The sequence below is a fragment of the Peromyscus eremicus genome, unplaced genomic scaffold (assembly GCF_949786415.1).
Source record: "Peromyscus eremicus unplaced genomic scaffold, PerEre_H2_v1 PerEre#2#chrX_unloc_3, whole genome shotgun sequence".
Lineage (NCBI taxonomy): Eukaryota > Metazoa > Chordata > Mammalia > Rodentia > Cricetidae > Peromyscus > Peromyscus eremicus.
The window spans coordinates 1,566,685-1,582,929 of NW_026734290.1; the positions used below are offsets into that span (position 1 = coordinate 1,566,685).

The 16,245-nt window shown below is 46.5% G+C and overlaps 1 long non-coding RNA gene across 1 annotated transcript; it reads left to right on the forward strand.

Moving 5' to 3' along the window:
• Positions 1-10,576: 10,576 nt before the first annotated feature.
• Positions 10,577-14,836, forward strand: LOC131901117 (uncharacterized). Its single transcript, XR_009376366.1, has 4 exons — positions 10,577-10,667; positions 10,988-11,254; positions 14,264-14,342; positions 14,663-14,836. It is a non-coding gene; the product is annotated as an uncharacterized LOC131901117 (long non-coding RNA).
• The last annotated feature ends 1,409 nt before the right edge of the window (positions 14,837-16,245 follow it).

The following is a 16,245-nucleotide window of genomic DNA, read 5'->3' on the forward strand; positions in this document are numbered from 1 at the left end:
AGTCTGGACACATGAAGCAGAAACTGGTAGATCTCTTCAAGTTCCAGGCCTAGCCTATCTACTACTTAGTGAGTTCAAGGTAAGACAGGGTAAGAATGTCAGACCATATCTCAAAACACACGTGTTCAAAAATTTTTATTCAATAAACTTCAGGGCTGTTAAAAAGGTTTGACAAATAAAGTACTCACCTTGCAACTATTCCTTTACTTCTGTCTTATAAAAACAGTTGCCACAATGCATGCTTCTAATCCAGTAATTTTAAGGCAAGATAAAAGGTAGACAGAAGAAATCTTGCAAGGTTATTTACATGTGATAGTAAACAAAGGACACTGTCTCAAACAAGCTAAAGGGAAAAGACCAACAAGCAAAATGTTCTCTATTATAACTAAACCACAAAACACATGAATACCTATCCCCATATAAATTAGGACACAGATAAAAACAGTCATAAGCAAATAAATAATAAAATTACAATTGGATGATGTGGCACATGACTTTTATTCCAATACTTGGGCAGCAGAGGTAGGCAGAGTTATGGGAGTTTGGTGCCAATCTCATCTATATTCTGAGTTCACGGACAGCTAGAGATACACGTAGAAACCCTGTCTCAAAATAAAATTTCAATTCTGATTTGTATTGTCTCATCCTGAAATCATTTTCCAAAATGAATTGAAATGTCCCATCTTAACCTCTGCAGAGGTCTCATGGTTCAGGACAATATCTCTTAAAATCCTTTCAGGTGTCAGCCACTGGTCCCTGTCAAATCATTCTCAGAAATAAATATAGCTTAGTATGGTAGCAGAGCCAAGCAGTTCTCCTTGAATTCAAGACATTTTGGTCTATGAAGGGAATATGATAGTAAGATATTCCTCAATAAACACAGACACAGACACAGACACACATACACTCAGATACACACACACACACACACACACACACACACACACACACACACAAATATAGTTTAATATATTTTGCTTTGCTATTTGAGACAAGGTCTCATTAGAAAGCTTCAACTAGAATAATCCTCACACTGTATAGTTTAATGGATAATATCTATTGAATATTTTTAAACAAATCCCAGAAAACATTTCATTCTATACCATTGGCCCATTATTCAAAGAATGACAGTTTTCTGAACAGGAGGGATCATTCAAACAATGGTCTTTATATTTCCTTAAACTTCAGAAGATCTGTAAGTGGGAGAAAATTTATACTGTTTACATTCCTAGGTTGTTTCCCCTCCATCCAATCATTCTATGAAATTAATAGCCATCTTTCCTTGAACTTCTTCTAATTTAGAAACATTTTAAGTAATTTATTTGTAAATTGAGGTATTTCCAGATTTTGTTTTAATGCTAAGACTCCAACTGTGGAAGCTGAAACAATACCTATAAAAGTAAATATTCCAGCTACCAGTAACCCAATGAATTCTTAAGAATATTTTTCTAAAATAGCTGGAAATTTTCCAAGTATTGTATTGAAATTTTTGGAATATCCCTCTATTTTTAATTTTACTAGAATCAAAATACAAGGAGATTATTGATAAACAATTTTACTATTATTTAGTAGGCTATCAACACTTTGAGTTAAATACCTATTGTTATATGCAAGGTGAAATAAAGAATGACTATAGTGGATTACTAGGATTTCAATTAATAAAACATGAAAAGAAATCACATAAGCCTATAGATAATATGATTCTATCAAAAAAGAAAAATTAGCAGTGTTTCTCAAAAGTATTTCCTCCCTAAAGACTAATGAATCAAGTACTGCCTAAGTTAGGGTTTCTATTGTTGTGAAGAGGCACCATGAACATGGCAACTCTTACAAAGGAAAAATATTTAATTGGCATGGCTTACATTTTTAGAGGTTTAGTCCATTATCACCATGGTGAACATAGCAGCATGTAGGCAGACATGGTGCTGGAAAAGGAGCTGGGCATTTACACCATGACCTACAGGTAATCTGGGAGACTGGACATAGTTTAAACGTATATGAGATCTCAAAGCCCACCTCCACAGTGACACACTTCCTCCAATAAAGCCACACCTTCTATAGTGCCAACCCCTATGAGCTTATGGAGGAAAATTTCATCCAGACTACCATAGGTACTAAATATTAAAGTTCACAAAGTAATAAATTGTAACCACCAACCAGTAAATTCAAAGGTTACATACCCTCACCCAATTAAAAGAGAACAGAGATAAAAATCAACCAATCCAAGTTGCACCCGTGCAAAACTCCCTCAATACCCCTGAAGGGCTTGTGGATTTTGCCTTTAAAAAGCTAGCCACACAAAGAAAAAGCAAGTTCCTCCTGGCCTCATGACTACAAGTCAGTGCTTTGGATCAAGCTTCCCTGCCTGCGGCTTGTAAACAAACAGAAATAAAGCATGCTATTGCATTCTGTACCTAAGGTCTGTGGTGAAGTCTTTGGGGTCCCAATCTGGGCACAACATTTGGTGAATTGGCCGGGAAACCCCAGAGACCCCACCAGGACCCTCAAGTGTCCAGAGGTTTATTGACATCTACCGGTAAGAGCGCTCTCTGTCTTGTCTGTGTCTGTCATGTTACTTTTGTTTTGTACCAGTCCATCGATTTGTACTTTGTAGGCTCGATTTGTACTTTGCAGGCTCTCACTGGGACAGACGTGTCCAGACAGTGATCCTGGGAGTGAAAGAGAGACGTCTCATTCCCTGATTTGGGCAAGAGACCACTTGGTCCCGAGCCATTTGAGGCCACCTCAGAGGTGACCATTTGGTTTAGGAGCATCTTTGGGTATCTTCCCCCACGGTGGGAGGAAGTGCCACTTTGTATTTTGTCCTGGGAATTTGTCAGAGCCATTTTGTGGGGTTTTTTTTGTATATTTTGTTGTGATCATTGTTACTTTACTCTCTCCTTCTCTTCCAAGAAAAAAAGGTGCATGTCTGACAGGGATGTGGAAGGCCCTGATGTCTGTTTGATCAAGGACAGAGATCCTGGAGTCTGGATTGCTTTTGGTGTGATTGAGCCTGGAGGGTTACCCCACCCCCCACCCACCTCCACCCCCCCACACCCCGCAGAGCACATCAGGCTGTCATTGTTCTTGGAGCTTTGTTGGTTGTCTCGTTGGGGCAAAGTTTTTTTTTTCTTGTGCCCTTGGTCTTATGTGTAATATGTTAACTGTTCTCATTGTTGACTTGACTGTGACGGACGCTATGGGACAGTTCCCTTCTTCTCCACTAGGCCTTTGCCTAGCCCACTGAAAGGATGTGCGGGCCACAATAGAGGGAACTGGGTCCCCCACCCCCACTCTCTGACTGAACTGAGATAAACAGGTAGCTCCTGCCAGGTGGGGCTTGCATACTGCAAGAGGGGCTCACTAGCTGTGAATGAGGCCATCGTCTCAGTGCTGATGTACCGGTACTTGGATTGTCTGTGTAAATGTTATTTGTTTCTGTCTACTAACCTCCCTTATTTTCCTAGAGGAAAAGGAGGAGAGAGAGGCATAGCAAAGGCCACTTCCCTCCCTCAGTAGCTCTCTTGCTATCAGGACTGCAGCCAGCTGGCTGCTCTCAGGAGGGTGGGGGTGCGTGCTCTCGGTACAGGCGGGCAAAGATGGGAGCTTTGGACAAGGCAATGGGGACTTCCTGCAATTGACAAAAACTGTGTGAACATTGAGCAGAGAATCTGACTTTAGTCAGAGGAGTTAACAAAAACTTTTTTTTCAGGAACACTGGCAGCCAAGGACAGGCTCTATGCCCACTGCTCCCCCTCCCTTCCTTTACTGTGATAACTTCAAGGTCTCTTCTGCCGGCCAGCCGCTTCTCTTGTTAACCCTTCTCTGTCCTGGTATTGCTTAAAAAGAAATGTTAAATTACCAGTTCAAGATACTGGGAAAATTATGCTTTTGTTTCCACAGGAAAAATAAAAATTTACATGGGTTTTGGTCATTTGAGTTCAGTGGGTTACAAATACTTGCCATCATTTAAGAAAATTGGTTTCAAATTATGTTGGTTAAGATAAAAAAAAAGTTTTAAAATATAATGATTTTATGAAAATATGAAGGTTTGAGATATGAGGATAAATGTTTAAATAAATGATTTTTTGGTTTGAAAAAGCAGTTTAAGATATAAAAATTTAAAGGCTTAAGCATGTCATGAGGGTTTAAATATATGATATTTTGGGTCTAAATAAATAGTTTGAGATATAAAAACATAAAACTTTAAAGTTTAACTTTAAAGTTTAAATAAATTATGAGATTTAAATAAAATTTATATAGGATATAAGATATAAAGGTTTTAGATATAAAAATAAAAAAATGTTTTAAAAAATATGTAAAATGCAAGTTATTAAAATTTGTAAAAGCAAGGTATAAAGGTCTGAGGATAAAAAGGCTTAAATAATGATTTAAAAAATGACTTGAGATATATAAAAAAATGAAACATGTTTCAGATTTCTTTGTCTTGCTATTCTGCTGTTACATTGAGACTCCAAAGGGTCATAGTTGTAAAAATGTCTGTCTATTCTACAGGTATGAATGAAAAATGTGGCCACATGTATGTTTGGTTTTGAATGTCTGAGTTTGCATATCCTTTGTGTTAAGGAATACAAGTTAATACTAGTCATCTGGCTATTCAGATACTAGTTTAAAGCATAAACTGTTCTATTTAAATGAAAAAACTGAAAGGTATATTTGACTAATATATCTATAGGAGAACAAATTGGCCTGATTATTGTTACCAAACTTAAAGATATTTCCAAGATTAGGCCTAGATTTGTTTGGCTCGGATACATTTAATAGATAATGGTCCTCAAACCTGTCAAAGATCTGATGAATATGGCATTTACATTATTTGATAAAAAGCTTACTATAGTAAACAGAGACTCCAAGCTCCCCAGCTCCTAGCAATGACTCCCAAGGTCTCCAAAGAAGATATGGAACAACAACAAGAAGATGCCACCTGAATTGCGGACAACACTGACCACTGGGCAAGACGCTCTGACTCTACACCTGCTACCAGGGATCTGGCATAGAAGAATGGACAAATGAGACACTGACAAGATAAGGTCAGTCTTTCTCCTCCACAGGGAGAATTTCACATTATGGGCCCAGCAGCCAAGACTGATGCTGTCCTGACACCTGTCCTGCCAACACTATGAAGACTATAGGAGCCTGGGATGATGGCAGTCTGGGTAATGGATAGTCTTTGTTGTTTTTAAATAGATTTAAAAGTCTGCACTCAGGTAGAGTTTATCCTTCTCAGATCTTTGATGACATTGATGACTGGGCTAGCAATACTTTTGTCAGCTTAGTAATTGATTGATCAATGGATTAATTAATTAAAGAGAATAAAGAGAATAAAGCTAATAAGGAGGAGAATAAAGCTGGAAAATGGAAGGCTGAAAGACATTGCCAGCCGCCACGATGACAAACAGCATGTGAAGATGCTGGTAAGCCATGAGCCATGTGGCAGGGTATAGATTTATAGAAATGGATTAATTTAAGCTATAAAAACAGTTAGCAAGAAGCCTGCCACAGCCATACAGTTTGTAACCAATATAAGTCTCTGTGTTTACTTGGTCGGGTCTGAGCGGCTGTGGGACTGGCAGGTGAGAGAGATTTGTCCTGACTGTGGGCCAGGCAGGAAAACTCTAGCTACAAGTCTCTTTAAAAAAGATAAAAAGGCCGGGCGGTGGTGGCGCACACCTTTATTTCCAGTACTTGGGAGGCAGAGCCAGGCGGATCTCTATGAGTTTGAGGCCAGCCTGGTCTCCAAAGTGAGTTCCAGGAAAGGCGCAAAGCTACACAGAGAAACCCTGTCTTGAAAAACAAAACAAAACAAAAAAAAAAAGATAAACAGGTTCTAAATACAGACTTACAGATGCTTTTCATTGGGCCAAAGAAATTTCAGTCCAATCTATACTTGGCTCTTTAGATAGAAAAGACACTATGGATTTCAGGGCAAATTGATAATACTACAATTACTAAGACTATGGGTCTAAAAGTTTCAAATAAGTTCATAAGTTTTAACTTCTGTTCCTAGTTTCTATCTGTCTCAACAGGTTTCTACTTGGCTGACAGATACATTCAAGCATCATTTGCTGGTGACAACCTACTGCAAATGACTGTGAGCCCTGAACTTGCTGAAAGCTGATATGGACCAATTCAGCCGATACGCATACCATCTCTTCAGCTGGTCAATAAAACGTTCCCTCTTGTCTTTGACTAACATTCTGGCTTTCCATGGTCCTGACAACAATGTCCCAATGTCAGCAGGAAGTAATTACAGAAGAGAAAACATCGCCCTTGCCCCTCCCCCTTGGAATGTTAGATCAAAAGGGAATTTCTTGTCATAGGGAACCTGAGATAAAGTTCCAAGTTCCTTGACGATAAGAAACTGTCAGCCATCACAAGGCTTTTGGCCCTTGTGCTTCTGCTAATTGCTGTTGGCTCTTATATCCCTGGTGTCTTAACTAAATGAAGATTCCTGTCTGGGTACCACTAAACTGAGGATGCTAGAATTCCAATATCCACTTCTGAACCCATGACACACTTAAAGATGGCAAAAACTGAATAAGGAAAAGCTCATTTTGCCATTGATAATGAAAAAACTCTTATGTTCTGTTCCAATTAGTCTCTGATATGATCTACTACCCTGATGATAAAGTCTTTTACCAAAAGCAACATCTCCATGATTGGAGAAGATATACAACTCAAGGGGGGAATAAAAGGACCAAGCAGATGCCATAACAGGCTGCTCAGTCTTCTCTCAGAGATCAGGCCTCAATTTCAGTTTCCTGAGACTTGAGCAAGCAGTTTCTGGGAGGGCCATGAACAATAGACTGCTCAAAGTTCAGCCAGATGTTTACTGTCTGGGGCCCCTCACCAACTTATGTGCAGTACGTGCTTGGCCAGCCAGCCCCCATGGTGGCTCAAGGACAAAGCCTGGGACTTGTGCTGGACTGCCCCCAAAGTAATAAATTGTAACCACCAACCAGTAAATTCAAAAGTTACATACCCTCACCCAATTAAAAGAGAACAGAGATAAAAATAAAGCAATTCGAGTTGCACCCATGCAAAACTCCCCCAAACCCCCTGAAGGGCTTGTGGATTTTGCCTTTAAAATGCTAGCCACACAAAGAAAAAGCAAGTTCCTCCTGGCCTCACAGTTACTATGAGTGAATGCTTTGGATCAAGCTTCCCTGCCCGCAGCTTGTAAACAAATAGAAATAAACCATGCTATTGCATTCTGTACCTAAAGTCTGTGGTGGAATCTCTGGGGTCACAATCTGGGAATAATAAAATGACTGTGGTATCTGCCCCTGTATCCAAGATACCCTGATACTTCTTTCCCTCTATAGTAAGGGTGAGAGTATGGTGATCCTGAGTAACAGGCTGGACCCAGTAGGCGTCCGAGGAGCCCAATCCAGCTGACCCCTGAGGGGTGTTTGTAATTGAGGGATTATCACAGACAGAGGAGGGTAGAGGAACTAGCCATGCCAAGCACGTACCTTGAGGAATTGTGACCATGCCGTTTTCAACAGTGGCCAGAATCTTAATTTCACCTGAGAAATCACTATCTATTATGCCAGGGTAGACCTGGACCCCTCAGAGGGCCACAGAAGCACGGCCAAGGACAAGCATGCAAACATTAGGAGGTAAGGGCCCTGCCACCCCTGTAGGGATGACCTGAGCCCCTTCAAGGGAGTTTAATACTGTTTCAGCGGTGGCACACAAGTCCAATCCGGCACTGCCTGGAGTTGCTCTCCGGAAGGCAGGAGAATTTGTTGTGACTGGGGAGGCAAGAGGTGAGCGGACCTCAAGGTCCCAGGGTGCACTCTTGGAGGCATTGTGGCCAGGGGCTGGCCCCTTTGGAAGTTTCCCAGCACCCACGGAGGAAGAGGCTGACCGAGATAATTGATTTTTGACCTGCATTCTGTAGCCCAATGACGGCCCTTGTTGCAGCGAGGGCAGAGAGTGGAAGGCAGGGGCCTCATAGAGGCAGCCTCCTGAGAAGGCTGCGCTAAGCATGCGAGGCTGTTACCTTTCTGGGGACATTCCCTAGCGAAATGTCCGGGTTGTTTACAGAAGTAACAGGTGCAGGCTCCAGAATGTTGTGAAGCCCTGAGGGCAGCACCTATAGCTAATCCCATGGCATGGGCGGCGCCAACACCTGAACAGAGTCTCACATATTCAGAGAGGTCTGCTCTGTTTTTATGAGGGCAGAGGACTTCCTGGCAGGCTGGGTTTGCATTTTCAAAGGCCAAGTTGTTAACAAAGGACTTTCGTGTTCGTTCGGCCCAAAAAGTCACTCAGTTGCATCATTTAAGAGAGAGACAAATTCACTAAAAGTTTCATCAGGGCCCTGACAAATCTTTGATAATGAGGTGGTAGCCAAACCCTTTTGGGGAAGGCGTTTCCATGCCCGGACTTCTGCATTTTGAATCTGGGCCAGGAGGCCAGGAGGGAATTTTGCCTGTGCTGTGTTTGTATCATAAGGGGGCTTGCCGAGGAGTTTCTTTAGTGTCCAAGTTTTTGAGCACAACTGTTCAATATTTTTTTGAGCAAATTCTTGACAATTTTCTGTAAATTTTATTTTCCAGAGGATAAAGTCACCCCCAGAAAGAGCCTCATGGGCAAGAAAATACCAGTCATTAGGGGTCAACCAATATTCGCTCTGGTTTTCCACCAAGGCTAATATAAAAGGAGCCATAGGACCATACTGAGCACAGGCGGATTTCAGCTTTTCAACAAGGCAGAAATTTAAATTGTGATAAGTCTGTCCTGGTGGGGGGTCCTCTGGTGAAGGCTTCTCCTCCTCCAACTCCCCCTCCTCCCCCTCCTCATTTTGATCTTCCAAACCCCCTGAGGGGCCGCTCTGGGTGGCAGCCTCAGATGAGTCCCTAGAGGTCTGGCTTCTGGTAACAGGAAATGCCAGGACAGGCTGAGGCTTACTCTTAGATTTACTAGATTTTTGAGATGGTTTTAGCGGACCAGGATCCACCACTTCAAGGGCAAGATCTTTAAATTCTTTGTCAAGAGTTTTCAATTTCCTTAAAAGCTCAACATGTTCCCTGCAGGCTGGAGGGCCCTTCGCAGTGAGCTGAGATCTGGGACAGGGGGAGCCAACGCATCAAGAATGGGCCCGCAAAAATGGGAAGACAGAGAAACATAGGGAGGGGGCATTGCGGAAGGAGGAACTGCCGGAGATTTTTGAGGTAGTAAAAAAGGGCCCAAGGACTCCTGTATTAAGGGGAGATTTTTGCAGGGGGGCCCGTCTGGATTATGGTAACAGGCCGCTCCTGTTTCTAGGGAAGCCTCCTCAGTGGGGTCTAGAAGGGAGTTAGAGGTCAAATTATTAACAGGGGCATGAGGATGGGCAAAAGCAGACTCCTGGGGATTCCTAGGTTTAAAAGTTGTGAGCATCCCCTCTTCCATAGAGCGCAGGTCGTGAACCGAGGGACAGACTGAAGGCAGACCAGAAAGCGCTTGGGGGTCTTAGGGCAGGTAGAGGGGGAGTGAAAGGCTTCTTTGAAGATTTTTTCTCCTATATTAATAAGCTCTTGTATGTCAGAGGAATATTTATAGACCCTAAGAATGTCATAAATAAGCTTCCAATAAGAAAATGTGGTGACGGGAACCTTCTCTAGTCCAAAAGTCCTGTAGTAATCATCTAAACAATCCCCGAGACGTGCCCAACTTTTTTCATCTATGGTTCCTTCTTGGGGGAACCAAGGACATGTGTCTATAATATAATCAAAAAAGGCTTTAAGATCTTTTTTCTTTACCCTAGTTCCTCGTATCTTGAGGGCCTCTTTTAGGCCAGAAATAAATAAATCCTGTGACGATGTTGCCTGTCCCATGGCTCGTCACTTTCTTACCTGCGTCATCTCCGCCCTCCTCCGGGATCGCGTCGTGAACCGGGCGATTTCAGGGGGATCCAACAACTTCACCAAGGCCTTGGTCTTCCTCCAGGAGACGACATTCCGAATCCTCAAAAGATGGTTTCATCCACGTTGGGCGCCAGTTTGCCCCGCCTGCAGGGCTTCAACGGGTTCTCCACCACCCTAAGGACAAAATGATAGGGACAGGAGATACAAGGAAACACACCAAGTCTGGATTCTGATCAAGGTGCAACTTTATTTTTCTCCAAGAGGGTTTATATAGTTTCTGCAGGGTGGGGGGAGCAAGAAGCTGTCATCTGCATAAGGTGGGGCAAGCTAACAGGATGTTTGTATAGGATGTTTAAAGGGTGAAAGGGTCAAGGGCTCTGCCTCAATGTCCTGTTCCTAGGCAACCTGACTGTAAGGTAATCTAGTTCCCTGTCTTATGGGGGTCTGTATTTTTCCACTAACTAGAGATTCTATCCTTGTCCCTGACAGTTCTCTAGTTTGTTGGTGTTTTTTTTTTTTTTTCATGCAGGCTGGTAGGCAGACCCACTCTGTCTGTGGACACTTTTTTCTGTTCAATGGGTCTGGGCCCGTGGAGAGAAATTTGTGTGAGGACACCTGGAATGTTTAGGGAAATCCATAAGGACAAACAGGGTGGGTGTGTGCTGTAGGCATCCTGGTGTTAAGAGTGAGAATTGCTTCTTGTAACTCAGATTCTATGTTACCTGTCCTCGGTCCACTTGGAATCTCTTGAGAGAGCCGAGTCCTGTGTGTTCCTAGGCCCTGCCACAGGTCGGTGGGTGTCCACAGAGGTTACAGAGAGTTCCATGCCTGACAGGGTCTTGGGGAAGTTAGAGAATGGAAAGAGAAGTTTCCTGAGTGGTGCCTGGTATTTGGTGTAGGGTAGGGTCGGGAGGTGGGAGGTTAGGGGTGGGAGGTGGAGGGCTGTTCAGAGGAGAGAGATTGTGACAGAGGTGGACGTAGGTGAGAATGGTTGCCTGGTGCTGCCTAGGAGACGGTTAAGGTGGGGGCCTGGGCCCAGGATTTGGTAGGGCAAGAGGGCAGGTGGGTGCAATGTTTCTTCTTTTGATGTGTTCTTGTCTTCACCTCAGGGACCTGGACACCCTGCCTGTTGAGGCAAGGTTGTGGATGTCCCGGGCCTTATGGTCCCTGCTTCCCATGATGTGTGGCAGCATCCATCTGAACGCTCATCACTACCAAGGCCAAGGTTTTGGAAGGAAGTTCTTCTTCTCCCATCTTAGTATTAGACCATCAGATTTGGGACACGGGACTAAGGCCGCTGACTCTGCATCCCTTACAAGCATACACAGCTGCCTGCCCTTTTGCCTTGTGTCCATCCTGGAGCGGCCTTCTGCAAGGTGGGAAGCCCGAGCTGGGTCTAGGGTCCCATTGAGTTGGGTGGTCGTCTCCCTTGGTGTAACACCTTCCATCCCACTGCCTTAGAAGAACCGGGTACAGCCTTGGAGGCCCCTCTTGCCGGGCCACCTTGACCTGAAAGCTTGGGTCAGGAGACCCAAGGCCATGCTGGAAGCTGTACTGGTCACCCTGGTGGGTGGAGTCATGTAGACAGGCACTGGATCTCTGAAAGCTGCTGTGTGTGTGTGTGTGTGTGTGTGTGTGTGTGTGTGTGTGTGTCTGTGTCTGTGTCTGTGTGTGTGTCTGTGTGTGTCTGTGTGTCTGGGGTGAAGGCTGGGCTAGGGCAGGGATGCAGCTGTTAGAATACCCTGGTTTGGCAGCTAGGGGGCGATGCTCTGCCCCTGAACCCCAACCCCATTATTATGTTTCTTTGGCTCCTCCCCTATAATCCAGATGTGGTTTGTGGAGGACTTCCTTAGAGTGTGGCTCAGACTCTCAAGTGAGCCTGCCTCCACATCCACACACTCCCCACTTGGCCCTCTCCATGACACACTCTACCACCTGCCCTCTCTCCCTGCAGCCCACCATACCTTCAGGCAGGGCCTTCAGGGGCTGGCACACAGCCGAGTGTGTCAGGGAAGTGCAGTGCATGGAGGTTACAATGGAGGAACCACTTAAAGTCTGTTACCCCCATCTACACACCACACCCTCACCTTCTGCACACCACTGAATCCCTAGCAGCAGCCCTAGAGTGGCATGTCTGTCCAGTCCTAGCCTAGATGGTTGTCCTCCATCTTGGAGCTTTGGCTCTTTTTTTGTTTGCTTTGTGAAGGGCAGAGGGAGAGAGCACCCTTCGCCCTTGGCCCTTGGCATTCTAGGTGCTCTGCTGCCATCCCGGGGATTCAGTTTGCCAATTCCGCCAGCAGGTCCCTGTGCTACCCTGGAAATGGAGGCTTGCCGCCTAGGGAAGGGCTCCCGCCTGGGTCCCCCAGGACCAAAGCGGTTCTCTGGCCCACTCCATGACCCAGGAGAGCTGGAGGAGGAAGCAGGGTCCAGGTGACCAGCTCTGGGCGGGCGACACATGGCTGGCTTGGGGTTCATGGAAGCACAGCCTCCCGGGTCCTGTGGCCGCCATGTCTGGGAGCAGGAGAGGACCTCACCACAGGGCATTGTGCAGCCTGGGCTGCATGGGGGTGGTTGTGTGGAACTTTTCCTGCCTCCGTGCCTGCCCGCCTGCCCTTATGGTGGTGCACAAGGCCACCCCGGGACCCCCTAGCTTTTGTCTGAGCCTCCCTAGCAGTATCCACAGCTCACTTCCGGAGACCACACAAACTCTGCCCTGCATCTCTGGGAGGTGCTCAGGGTCTCAGGCCTGCTTGCTAGCCACCTTGGCCAAATGTCTGTCATCCATTTATCTCCTCCTGCCATCCCCTCTCCTCTCTGGCTGCCTGGACTTCTCTCTGGCTTGCCTTTTGTTTCTTTTACAACTGGATTTTCTCTTGAGTTGTGCTACAGGTTGAATTTAGGCACTGGGACCTGTTAGAAAAGGTTCCAGCTCCAGAGCCACATCCCCAGATCCCTATAAGGGATCTGGAACCCTCAACTCCCCAATCATCGTCCTATCCAACCTGATTGTTCGTACCAAGTATGGCAGTGTGGTAGCTCAAGGTGAATTCCAGTAGAAGCATCTAGAACAGGGTTTGGACTCAGGGGTGCTCACAAAGAGGCCAGGCAGGACTTAGGTACCATAGTGGCCAGGTTTTACAGCCCGTGCTTCCCCTGACAAGCCTCCTCTGTGTCATTCAGGACACACATAGTCCTGTCTTCTCCTGCCTAGCTTCATTTGCATTAAACCCAGGAAGAACTCCCACCATCAAAGGTCCAAAAGCCCCTTGTCCTGCACTCTCATGTCCAGACATCATCTCAGCAGGAAGAATCCTTAGAGAAGGCTCTGAAATTAACAGAGGGCACTATCTGGAGTCCTACAACTGCTAAGTATGCAGGAGCGCTTTTGTGTATATGTGTGTGTGTGTGTGTGTGTGTGTGTGTGTGTGTGTGTGTGTGTATACCTGGGATTATTGTGGCCCAGTACTGTGAGAAGTCATAGCAGTGCCTGAGAGGCACAGTATGTACGAGTTATGGTCGTCAGCTCTGGGATGTAGAGGAAGAGGGTTTGCATGTAGGGAAGCCTTTTAGGGCTCCATCCTTCAGATCCAGCTCAGGTGAGTACAAGGTTTGGAGTTGTGCTTCGTGTTTGTGGATTAGGGCTCAGGGGCATGCCAGAGCGTGGTTGGTAAGAGCATTGTGTAGGAACCATTGGGAAGGTGGCAGTACCATCCTTTAAAGTGGCCTGACAGGCAGGTCCATGAAGTCAGGTCCTCCACACCCACCCCCATCACCAGGAAGCTCCTTTTTTAGCCACAGCAAAAGTCTCCAGGAAGCTTTGTAGAGAGGGAGATTTGGAAGAGCATAGACAAGCTTGTCTCCAGGTGGCAGGGAGAGTGATTTTCTTCTAGGCTTCATCATGGAAGATGTCAGCAGTGTGGAGGAGAGCCTCTGGAGACTTTCAGTGCTCATTGAAAGAAGACTTCCTGTTGAGGAGTGAAAAGCATTTCCCTACTGAACATGGCCTAGCTAACCTGGATACCAGGGATGGGACTGTACATAGGAGCGAGGGACAGAGAAAGACAGAGATAGAGGTGGAGGTGGAGGTAGAGGAGGATAGATAAATGAGAGAGAGAGAAAGTAAGGCGAGAGCAAATGAGAATCTGCCTGTGGGGTGTTGGGTGTTCTCTAGTTTGTTGGTGGTTTTTTTTTTTTTTTCATGCAGGCTGGTGGGCAGACCCACTCTGTCTGTGGACACTTTTTTCTGTTCCATGGGTCTGGGCCCGTGGAAAGAAATTTGTGTGAGGACACCTGGAATGTTTAGGGAAATCCATAAGGACACACAGGGTGGGTGTGTGCTGTAGGCATCCTGGTGTTAAGAGTGAGAATTGCTTCTTGTAACTCAGATTCTATGTTACCTGTCCTCGGTCCACTTGGAATCTCTTGAGAGAGCCGAGTCCTGTGTGTTCCTAGGCCCTGCCACAGGTAGATGGGTTTCCACAGAGGATACAGAGAGTTCCATGCCTGACAGGGTCTTGGGGAAGTTAGAGAACGGAAAGAGAAGTTTCCTGAGTGGTGCCTGGTATTTGGTGGAGGGTAGGGTTTGGAGGTGGGAGGTTAGGGGTGGGAGGTGGAGGGCTGTGCAGAGGAGAGAGATTGTGACAGTGTTGGACGTAGGTCAGAATGGTTGCCTGGTGCTGCCTAGGAGACGGTTAAGGTAGGGGCCTGGGCCCAGGGTTTGGTAGGGCAAGAGGGCAGGTGGGTGCAATGTTTCTTCTTTTGATGTGTTCTTGTCTTCACCTCAGGGACCTGGACACCCTGCCTGTTGAGGCAAGGTTGTGGATGTCCCGGGCCTTATGGTCCCTGCTTCCCATGATGTGGGGCAGCATCCCTCTGAACGCTCAACACTACCAAGGCCAAGGTTTTGGAAGGAAGTCCTTCTTCTCCCATCTTACTATTAGACCATCGGATTTGGGACATGGGACTAAGGCCGCTGACTCTGCATCCCTTACAAGCATACACAGCTTCGTGCCCTTTTGCCTTATGTCCATCCTGGAGTGGCCTTCTGCAAGGTGGGAAGCCCGAGCTGGGTCTAGGGTCCCATTGAGTTGGGTGGTCGTCTCCCTTGGTGTAACACCTTCCATCCCACTGCCTTAGAAGAACCGGGTACAGCCTTGGAGGCCCCTCTTGCCGGGCCACCTTGACCTGGAAGCTTGGGTCAGCAGACCCAAGGCCATGCTGGAAGCTGTACTGGTCACCCTGGTGGGTGGAGTCATGTAGACAGGCACTGGATCTCTGAAAGCTGCTGTGTGTGTGTGTGTGTGTGCGTGTGTCTGTGTGTGTTTGTCTGTGTGTGTGTGTGTGTGTGTATGTGTGTGTCTGGGGTGAAGGCTGGACTAGGGCAGGGATGCAGCTGTTAGAATACCCTGGTTTGGCAGCTAGGGGGCGATGCTCTGCCCCTGAACCCCAACCCCATTATTATGTTTCTTTGGCTCCTCCCCTATAGTCCAGATGTGGTTTGTAGAGGACTTCCTTAGGGTATGGCTCAGACTCTCAAGTGAGCCTGCCCTCACATCCACACACTCCCCACTTGGCCCCCTCCATGACACCCTCCACCACCTGCCCTCTCTCCCTGCATCCCACCATACCCTCAGGCAGGGCCTTCAGGGGCTGGCACAAAGCCGAGTGTGTCAGGGAAGTGCAGTGCATGGAGGTTACAATGGAGGAACCAGTTAAAGTCTGTTACCCCCATCTACACACCACACCCTCACCTTCTGCACACCACTGAATCCCTAGCAGCAGCCCTAGAGTGGCATGTCTGTCCAGTCCTAGCCTAGATGGTTGTCCTCCATGTTGGAGCTTTGGCTTTTTTTTTTTTCTTTGTGAAGGGCGGAGAGAGAGCACCCTTCGCCCTTGGCCCTTGGCATTCTCGGTGCCCTGCTGCCATCCCGGGGATTCAGTTTGCCAATTCCGCCAGCAGGTCCCTGTGCTACCCTGGAAATGGAGGCGTGCTGCCTAGGGAAGGGCTCCCACCTGGGTCCCCCAGGACCAAAGCGGTTCTTGGCCCACTCCATGACCCAGGAGAGCTGGAGGAGGAAGCAGGGTCCAGGTGACCAGCTCCGGGCGGGCGACACGTGGCTGGCTTGGGGTTCAGGGAAGCACAGCCTCCCGGGTCCTGTGGTGTCAGGTACAAGGATAGAATCTCTAGTTAGTGGAAAAATACAGACCCCCATAAGACAGGGAACTAGATCATCTTACAGTCAGGTTGCCTAGGAACAGGACATTGAGGCAGAGCCCTTGACCCTTTCACCCTGTAAACATCCTATGCAAACATCCTGTTAGCTTGCCCCACCTTATGCAGATGACAGCTTCTTGCTCCCCCCACCCT